The sequence below is a fragment of the Sphaeramia orbicularis genome, chromosome 13 (assembly GCF_902148855.1).
Source record: "Sphaeramia orbicularis chromosome 13, fSphaOr1.1, whole genome shotgun sequence".
In the NCBI taxonomy this organism is placed as follows: domain Eukaryota; kingdom Metazoa; phylum Chordata; class Actinopteri; order Kurtiformes; family Apogonidae; genus Sphaeramia; species Sphaeramia orbicularis.
In genome coordinates, this window is record NC_043969.1 from 23,232,168 (window position 1) to 23,242,624 (window position 10,457).

The following is a 10,457-nucleotide window of genomic DNA, read 5'->3' on the forward strand; positions in this document are numbered from 1 at the left end:
AAATAGAAAAGAATATTTTTAGAAAGTGGGTTTCCACTGTGGTCCTGCTGGGTTTGAGTGGGGTTTTGAGTCTGTCTGCAGCTGAACATTAGATGGTATTTTTGAGACCAATCCAACAATTTTGTCAAGCCATTAAAACACCCTTTGAATAGCGGAAGAAAATAAAGTTAACCCTTTATAAGGCAGTCATAGAAATAGAAAATTCAAAATGTTAACCATAGTGTGTCATTGGAGGACATAACAAGACTTTATTAGTTTTGTGAAATTAAAAAAAAGGTATTGGTCATGTAGAAAATCAAGGTCAGTGAAGTTATCATATTTCAAACAGTCTGAAATACCTCACATATCACTAATTGATGCCTTTGGGATTGTTTAGAAATATTTTAAGCAAAAAAAAAAAAAGTTGGACCAAAATCTTTTTTTTTTTCGGACCAAATACCCCCCCACCTTACGATTTGTCGTACCGGTGGTCAAAAATGACCCCATTGAAAAATGGTTTCAAACCGTCTGAAATACCTCACATGTGACTAATCGATGCCTTTGTGATTGTTTAGAAGTATTTTTGAGCAAAAAAAGAAAGTTGGACCAAAATCTCGTTGACTTTTTTTCCAGACGACATACCGCGCCCTTACGATTTGTCGTACCGGTGGTCGAAAATGACCCTCTTCCAAAATGGTTTCAAACAGTCTGAAATAACTCACATGTGACTAATTGATGCCTTTGGGATTGTTTAGAAGTATTTTTGAGCAAAAAAAAAAGTTGAACCAAAATCTTTTTTTTTTTTTTTCGGACCACATACGATTTTCCAATGGTCGAAAAAAAACCTATTCAAAAATGGTTTCAAATCAACTGAAATACCTCTCATGTGACTAATTGATGCCTTTGAGATTGTTTAGAAGTATTTTTAAGCACAAAAAAAAAGTTGGACCAAAATCTCGTTTTTTTTTTTCCAGACGCCCTTACATTTATTTGTACCGGTGGTCGAAAATGACCCCGTTGAAAAATGGTTTCAAACAGTCTGAAATACCTCACATGTGACTAATTGATGCCTTTGGGATTGTTTAGAAGTATTTTTCAGCAAAAAAAAGTTGGACAAAAACCTTGTTTTTTTTTCCAGTTGACATACCACACCCTTACGATTTTCTGTACTGGTGGTCGAAAATGACCTACTTGAAAAATGGTTTCAGACAGTCTGACATACCTCACATGTAACAAATTGATGCCTTTGGATTATTAAGAAGTATTTTCAATTTAAAAAAAAAAGTTGGACCAAAATCTTGTCTTTTTTTTCCGGACCACATACCCCCACCTTGCGATTTTCCGTAAAGGTGGTCGAAAATTACCCACTTCAAAAATGGGTTGCAAGGGTTAAAGGGGGGTGGGGCCACAGCAGGACAGGGTTGGAGGGGGTAAAGGGGGTGTGGCATCGTGAAAAACAAACCAAGCATGACTGACCAGGGGGTGGGGCATGGTGAAAATCAAACCAATCCTGACTGACCTGGTCAGGGTCGGAGGACTGTCCACATCTGATGAGGACACTTCTTGATGATGACGCTCATCTAAAACTACAAAGAACCTACAAGAGCCTACGAAGAAACCTACAAAGAACCTATGAACAACCTACGACAACCTAAAAACAACCTATGAAGAACCTACAAAGAACCTATGAACAACCTACGGAGAACCTACGAAGACCTACGAACAACCTGTGAAGAGCCTACGAACAACCTACAAAGAACCTACGAAGACCCTACAAACAACCTACAAACAACCTACGAAGACCCTACGAACAACATACGAACATCCTACGAACAACCTGCGAACAACCTATGAACAACCTACGAAGAACCTACGAACAACCTGTGAACAACCTACGAAGAACATACGAACATCCTACGAACAACCTGCGAACAACCTGTGAACAACCTACAAATAATCTATGAACAACCTACGAAGAACCTATGAACAACCTACGAACAACCTGCAAAGAACCTACGAAGAACCTATGAAAAACCACCAAAAGCCTGAGTCACAGAGAAAAACCTACGACAAACCTGATGAACTCTCGTGCAGCAGTGCATGCTGGGAGTTTGTGCGGCGTCCACACAACATAGGTTGATCTTTGACACCCGATTAATATTTTGCTTGTTAACGCGCCATCTTGGCTTATTAGTGACATCACCCTAGGACCGTCCCCGGAGCCACAGCTCGTACTCACTGCTCAGTCCAGTTTCTTGTGGATTCCTGGCGTCCTCGCTGCCGTCATCCTCCATTTGGTGCTCAGAAATTTGGAGGCTGACAGTTTGGAGGCGGTGTGCAGAGACTCCGCCCTCATGCCACCTGCCTTCCCGGCACTCATGGTGGATCTGCTGGACCTGGTCCCTCCGCACGAGGCTTTCTGCATGATGGTGGGGTCCGGCGTCGGAAGGGTGCGGCGGGAGGGGCCTCGGGTCACCGGGGCGGCGGCGGGAGGTGAACAGGGAGGGGAGGGGGGCAGGGAGGGTTTGAGATGGGAGGGGGCGGAGTCAGTGGATTCAGAATCCGTAGTCCATAGTCGTGTCTCAAATGGAATATACAGGGTATGGGACTCAGAATGCACTGTTTTTGCAAATGTTAGCTAGCAAAAAACTGGTTAAGTTAAGCTAATGTTAGCTGCATGCATTAGCCCCACTCGGAAATGCCTCAGATAGTCCAGGCTCCGTTAGCGTCGTTAGCACGGCTACAGTCGAACTGGAGCCGTCAAAACTAAAAAACTAAAAAAACTAAAATATAATTAATGGTTGTTTCTAATATTAAACATGCAAGACATTGTTGTAATTTATATAAAGCAAAACCTGTAAAACGTATCCAGTAATATTCTGTAATTCCAGTAATTAGCAAACAATTTTACAGCATTTTATTGGCAACTTTTTTGGCTGGTATTTACTGTAATTCTACAGAAAGTTTGTTACACATGTAGTCACTTGCCTGATGAAGGGTTAAAGACAGGATTTTAATGGAGTTTACATTGAGTGCATTCAAATATGTTCAACAGATTTCTCCTCAAGTGCAAATAAATGTCGCCATTGAAAAAAAAAAAAAAAAAAAAAACAAAAGGAGTCATGTAAAGTGTATGAAACAGTGGTGACTTGAAGCAGCACAGATGCAACAGTGAAAATTAACGCCATGAATTTCAAGATGTATCATAGCAGTTATGCTTCCGTTGTGTTTTGCAGATTAGGTCCCTGTTTCTGTAGTGTACCCTGTCCAGCTGTGCAGATTTGATGGAAAATCTCCTATGATACCCATCGCTCAAAAGTACTCAGTCACCCAACCCTCTGTGCAAACACATGCTAGAAATATCAAATTCTTCTGTCCTCTCTCAGCCTTATTACCCATTTGGTTTTAAGTAGGTTTTTAGGTTCTAAAATGCCCAAAGCAGAATTCAGTGTCCCCTTTGTTGCTGCCGCCTGTATTGAACGGTACACCCTTTAATTCGCTGAGCGTCATCCCCGAGCCTGTCTGCTCCAGACGTGAACTCTGTCCAGCTGAAGGAGTTTGATGGAAAGCCTCATCTGATAGCCATCTGTTCTCAGATAGTTAATCAGGTGTGCTCACTGTGTGGTCTTTAATCACCTCACGCTAACTGTCTCTGTACACTGTGAAGTCAACGCATTAATGCTGCGTTTAAACCATTCATTCTCAAAAGTTTGTTTCTCTAGAATTGGGGAAAAAGTTGTTTTTATAGGTTAAAGGTTCTGGGGTCGATAAAAACCTATGATTCAAGATTCAAGAATGTTTAGTCATAATGTGGACACAACAAAAATTATAAAAATAGAGGTAGTTCTTGGCTAGATAAAAAATAAAAAAGAGAAAATACAAAACACACAAGAATATGTACAGCAAAATAAAACCCTAAAGAATAAATATATCAAGGCTGTGTACATTAAACATAGAAAAGGAAACGTAAAACATATTTGTACAGTTCCAATGCAGTAACAGAGCAAAAAAAGTATGTGCCGTTCGGATGCCATTGTGTGCAATATTGTGTGCAAATACGGTAGCCATGTGCACATGAATCCAGCCCAGAGAAATGATGGAGCTGGTGGTAGGTATAAAATATAAAACAACAAATACCGGTTCAGCCCTAGCCCACATTAAACGAACTGTGGTGGATAATGTTCTGAAAGTTTATATTCATCCTCATGAATCACACAGATGTGGCATTGTCTCGTCTTCTTTATCACAGATCTCCTTCAATCTGGGATTTGGTCAGTGACTCAGTGACCTGAGTTGGTGACTGGGTCTTTTAGTTGCATTGACCGCAATAAGTCATGTCTATCAAAGTGTGTGTGATGGATTCAGACCAGATAAGGATCTGCTGAGGAGTTTATCAGGCAACTCCTGACGCCATCTTTGATGTGAGATCACCCACTCACCAGCATCATTCAGTCAGAACACAGGGTTAATTTGGTTTTAGTAAATCCCCGATCGGAATTGTCATATTTACCTCCACCAAGGAGGTTAGGTTTTTGCCGGCGTTGGTTTGTCTGTTTGTTGTCTGTCCGTGTGCAAGATAACTCAAAAAGTTATGGACGGATTTGGATGAAAATTCAGGAAATGTTGATAGTGGTGATCGGGGGGGGGGGGGGGGGGCATGATCTGCCTTGGCAGAGGTCTGCGCTCTCCGAGTGCTTTTCTATTTTTTTTGGCAAGTTTTTTATTGTCTTTTTCAGTTATAATACAAAAACATAAAACAGAACATAACTAGAAGCACTCATAGAGCGCAGACCTCTGCCAAGGCAGATCAGTGTGTGTGTCCCCCCCCCCCCCCATCACTACCAAATTACCACCTACATCCACTCTACTACCGACAGGAATTCAGCCTGAAATTACATCAATACTTAATGAGTTTATGAAGCTAAAATCAGATTTGGTCACAGTGATGTAGCTACAGATTTTTTTGTTGGTTGATTTGTTAAAAATCTACAGTATTTTAAAGCTCTCCTTTTTCTCATCACTGTAAGATATTTTACTGGGTTTTATTTCATGTCAAGTGGACTGCTGAGAGTTGTGATATTTTTGTTAATGACAGTATGGTTTTCTGTTTGGATGACATGCAATAAATGAACTTAGGCCCGCTTTAACTTAGTTTTACAGGGTTGAACTGAGTATGCATATTTATTTCTCATTCTCTTTTCTTCAGAAAGAACAGAAACATACAGAGAATATGTACGCAGCATTAAAAGGCACAAAAAAACTGAATTAAATGGGTTGAAATGGTTAACACTGAATGCATTCAGTGTAACACCTGGTATAAAACATCAGAAAATAAATGCAATAAATGTCAGGTTTTCTGAACAGACGGGTTAAAGGCATGTTAAATGCAAAGGGAGGTCACACTGAATATTATCTCTGTGGTTTATAGAAGCTGTTATTTCTCTGAAGGTTTTATTTTTACTGCTGTACATGCCTCCCATATATCCAGACAGAGAAGTGCATATGTGCGGTCAACTTTACTAATCCAGCAAACCTGATGTTGGCCAAAGGTGAATGCACAGTACTCTAGATTTATGCTTGCTTATTTAACCTTGCTTATTTAAAGACCCAGTGTGACTTTTGTGGCAGTTCCCAAATGAATTTTTCACCTATTTTACCTTTCTTAAATGATTTATCACCATTTATCATAATATTATCCTTTGTATTTTGCATTTTTTTCCAGTGAAAATCATCTATTTTCCTATATTTAATTCACTGATCATGTAGATCAGGGGTGTCAAACTCATGTTAGTTCAGGGGCCACATACAACCCAATATGACCTGCAGTGGGCCAGATGATTAAAATAATAACACAATAATACAAAAATAATATCAAATCCAAAATTTGTGTCTCATTTCTATGTCTTAGAGTGAAAAAAGTAAAATTATATTATCAAATTTTTACATCCTTTTAAAAAATGTGGAAAAACATGAAAACCATGACCAAAATGAAATTTATTAAGAAAAAAAGTGCAATTTTAACAACTGATGCCATTATTTGGCCTCAGCTTCTCATTTTCACATGTTCATTACAACTTCCAGATCACAGTGGATCTACAAATACACAAAACATTTAATAACAGACAGAATATTGATACAATTACTCTTAATTCTCTTAAGACATTTCAGGTTGTTCATATTTGTTCAGGTTTTTCACATTTTTTGTAAAAGACTAGTTTGTAAATGTTGACATTTTTGTGTACTTTTACTTTGCTTTTTTACACTAAAACAAAGAGAAAAATTTGTGGTTTTCATTATGTATAGATTATGATAGTATTTACTGGTCTGACCCACTTTACATGGAATTGACCTAAAATTATTTTGACATCCTTGATTGTTAATATCTTCAGTGTAATTTTTGTGTTTCACTAATTCATCCCGCGGGCCAGTTTTTGGCCCCCGGGCCGCATGTTTGACACCCCTGATGTAGATGTTCATCAAAGCTTGGAGTAAATTCAAAGGTTATTAGATCAAAACAGAAAAAACTGAAGAAAAAGTGACTTGTTCAGTAAAATCTATTATTAACTGAACATAAAATCAAGTGTCTTCAACCTATCATTGATCCAACTCCATGGTTTTATTGGTGAATCAATGTTGTAAAAGATGACAGAGTTTCCACATTCACTACACAGTCTCTGAACGTCCAAATGGGTCATATCTGATGACCATGAAATGTGAAAAACTGTATTTTACACCAATTATTTACATGTATTGATTGGATTAATGGATGAACAGTTATTAGACAGTTTATATCAGCAGATGTTTTGGTCGACAGTGGATGTTTGGGTCTTTATGGGTTAATATATCGTCGCTGTCGGGTGGAAACCTCATAAATCCATTTTTGTTTTTTTTTTTTTTTTGTCATAAAATGATTCTATTGGTTAGTCCTCATGTTGGCCTGATAGTTTTAGAAATGTTCAACCAATGAAACGTGTTGAAAACGGCTTGTGACAAATTCAAAGTTTTTCTTTCTTCTTTCTTTCTTTCTTTCTTTTTCTATAAAATTAGCATCCCAGATTAGTGTCATCACTCAGTCCACATTCTTTTCCTCTCTCTTGGCTTTACACTTTTGTCTGTAACCATAAACACCACTTTTGTAACTCTGACTATTAGCCTCTCTTCATTGTTTACACCTATGTATGCATTATGTTGTAAACAAAGACGCTGATATCGTTTTATTCTTGTGCACATGTTGTTGAACCCACATTTATTAGATCAGTGTTGTACAGTGTGGCTGGTAATAAACTCTTTAGAGCTCAAATCTCATCGTCTGTAGGTGCGTTTATGAGATGCCAGTCTACTGGCTTATCTGATGTGTACATTACTGGAATTGTTTACAAGAATAATCCACAGTGGCAGGACGTCTGCATCGGCTTAACCATGCATCAAGTGTATTTATGTGAAAAATGTTAACCATCCCTACTGTGTGTGTGTGTGTGTGTTGCTCCAGCACATAGAGTTCAGATAAAACCTTTTGTGAGGTTTTGGCTCTGAGCACAATAAGCGTACGGTGAGATGAGTCATCCATAGCACGCATAACATAAGCTCAGTAATGCTTTATTCACTGTGGGTGAATGGCATGACAGATAAACACATACATTGTGTCACACAAATGATATAAGTGAATCAATGGTCAACCTTCACCACAGTGATGATGAATGTGACATAATTTCCTTATCAATCATCACAGAAAAGAAAGAATCTGTAAATTTTTAAAAATCTGCCACAAACATGAACCAGGTCATTCTATAGCAAGATTACCTTAAAATATTGTTAGGATGGAGGAACTCTCCATTAAATCATGTTGCTAAAGCTCTAAATGCAAATAGTTCATTTTCTGATGTTCTACCAGTTTAGTATTATCTCTGTTACAATGTCTGATGTTTTGTTTCTTCTTTTTTAATCAGAGGATTAGGATAATCTCTCTCACACAGCATATATCACATACATTTAGATTTATACTGCAGTGTGGATTGACACATTCTGATATGGATTCAATGTTTGGGTTTTTTTATTAGAAATAGTACATCATATTCAATCTGTTAAACACAAAGCCGGTTTAGTTCATTTTACATGTAAGATGACTGCGATGTACCCTACACATGCAGTTGTACAGCAGTAAATATACGTTTTCATACTATGTCACAGTTGAAAACTCTAAAACGTATAACTTTATAACTGTTTCCTCTCCTGCAGATAAATGTACAGTCAACATCTCTGGGTGTACAGTTCCCTGCTTTGTCCTGACATACTGAAAATCTCAAAATATCAAGATGTTTCAACAAATAGCATGAGACAAAGGAAGCCAGGTTTGGTAAAATGCATTTAGTCGACTTCCCATGTGAGTGGATGTGGCAGTAACAGGGCTGATATGTCTGTTGTACGAAGCACAGTGTTAATTAAATGGAGCTTAGCAGACCGCTTTAATGAAAAGCACTGAATACTTAATGACTGGAACGCTGAGCCTCTGTCCTCTCTCTGCACACTTTCTTTGTTCCGCTTTTGTATTGAGCACTTTATCTGTTTATTGCTTGTGTTCTTTCATTGCTTTTAACTTTGCTTGGTCATTAAAACTTGCATTACACAGGACAGTTACTCAAAAATTACACTCTGCTGTTTCAACAAAACTGTGTAATATTTGTCACTTGTATTGTATGGAAGGAGAGTGTTAAGGTGTTGGCCTTTTCCTTTGCTCAGTGAGAAAGGTGGAGGCAGTGAAGATAATGGAGGACAAGATTAACTGATTATTTGTTCTAAAGCAGTGTTTTTCAACCTTGGGGTTGTGACCCGCCTGGAATTCAAACGGGGTCACCTGAAATTTCTAGCAATTGATAAAAAATAAATAAATAAAAATAATTATAAAAAATATTAAAATAATAAATTATCTTTTAATGATATATATATATATATATATATATATATATATATATATATATATACACATTTCAATATATATTTTACTAAAGAGACGTTAATAAGACGGACGTTGTTTGGCCCCTAGGAACTACGGTAGTTCTAAAACACTTACACTAGCTCTTCTGTCTGTCTGTCTGTCATGCACGCTGTATCATAGAGGAATAAATAGAACGTTGAACGTATGTAAAGTTTCACTTTCATTTCACGACAGCGTTCGTTATGTTAGTTATGGACCGCACCCCCAGGTATGTAACTGCACTCCCCCTACCCCCCGGCCCCGACAAAAAAAAAAATCCCCTGTGCACACAGGCACACACAAATACACTGTGTTCTAAACAGCTTGTTCTCTGTCCTAAAATAAATTATTTGGTTCATTGTGTTGTAAATGTTTCTCTTCAGTTTGTTTAAACAGAATACCAGTTTACCCTCTTGTTAATGTTGCACTTCATGTGGAATTTTTTTGTTATTTTTATGCAGAATGTGAACTGACAGAACTGTGATTAGATTTTTCTTGTTTGTTCAAAACTACCTTTCAGGGAAAAGTGTAATACTAATGTTTAAAATACATTTAGTAATATATAATATATTTTATTTTCTATTTGACTTGTAGCAGCAGAATTATATTATTCCTGTTTTTCTATATTCTATTGTCTCCAAAAATTGGGGGAAAAATGTTAAAAAATTCATAAATGCATTAATAGACATTTTGAGGGGTTTTCTTTCTTCCGGTACCGAACGGAAAAAAACAAACAAACCGTGGCTTTGAAAACCGAAAACGTACCGAACCGAAAATTTTGTATGTATATACATTTTGCAAAATATTTGTATTTATTTGGACATGAATCATGCAGGATGTTAGAACGTAAATTAACTGAATAGTAAAAGCAAAGGGCAGCTTCTCTGCAAGTACATACACCATCACACACTAACAGAGGGTCAGACCTGAAAACATTTCTTCAGAAGTGTAAAGATGATCAGTTTTTCTGTGTTTTACAGTAATGTGTGACCAGATTCCAGTGACAACTTGCAACAGTTAATCTTTTGATAAGACTTGTGATGTTGTATCAGTTGGTTTGGTCTTATTTTTCAGAATCACCATAAATGAGTCAGTCTGTATGTGAATGCTACTAAGTATCTGCAAATCCATCTTTGCACCTTAGAGTATGTGTATTATATTTCTGCATATGTGTGCTCATGAGGCGTGAAGGGTCTTACAAATGCTGGATAAGGTCGCTTAATGATGTCAGTGAAAGCTGTTCTTTGCTCGTCTGTCAGGCTTTGATGCCTCCAGCAGAAATAACTAAAGATCAACCAGCCATGGAGAACAGGCTTCACTCTGTGTCTGTCTCTTTTTTTTTCTTCTTCTTCTGTCTTTGCCACTTTCTCCCATGTAACCTCCAGCCTGGACACCACCGTCTCTCCCACTCATCCTCTTTTCTCTCTTTCTTTTTTGCAGTTATTTCACTTCTTGTCATGAATTCAGTCATCCTAAGTTCCCTCAGGAGATTTTGCAGCAGCAGCAG

The 10,457-nt window shown here is 37.7% G+C and overlaps 1 pseudogene; it reads left to right on the top strand.

Moving 5' to 3' along the window:
* The window catches only part of LOC115431081 (GTPase IMAP family member 9-like), a 15,966-nt pseudogene extending 7,701 nt beyond the window's left edge, over positions 1-8,265 (top strand).
* The last annotated feature ends 2,192 nt before the right edge of the window (positions 8,266-10,457 follow it).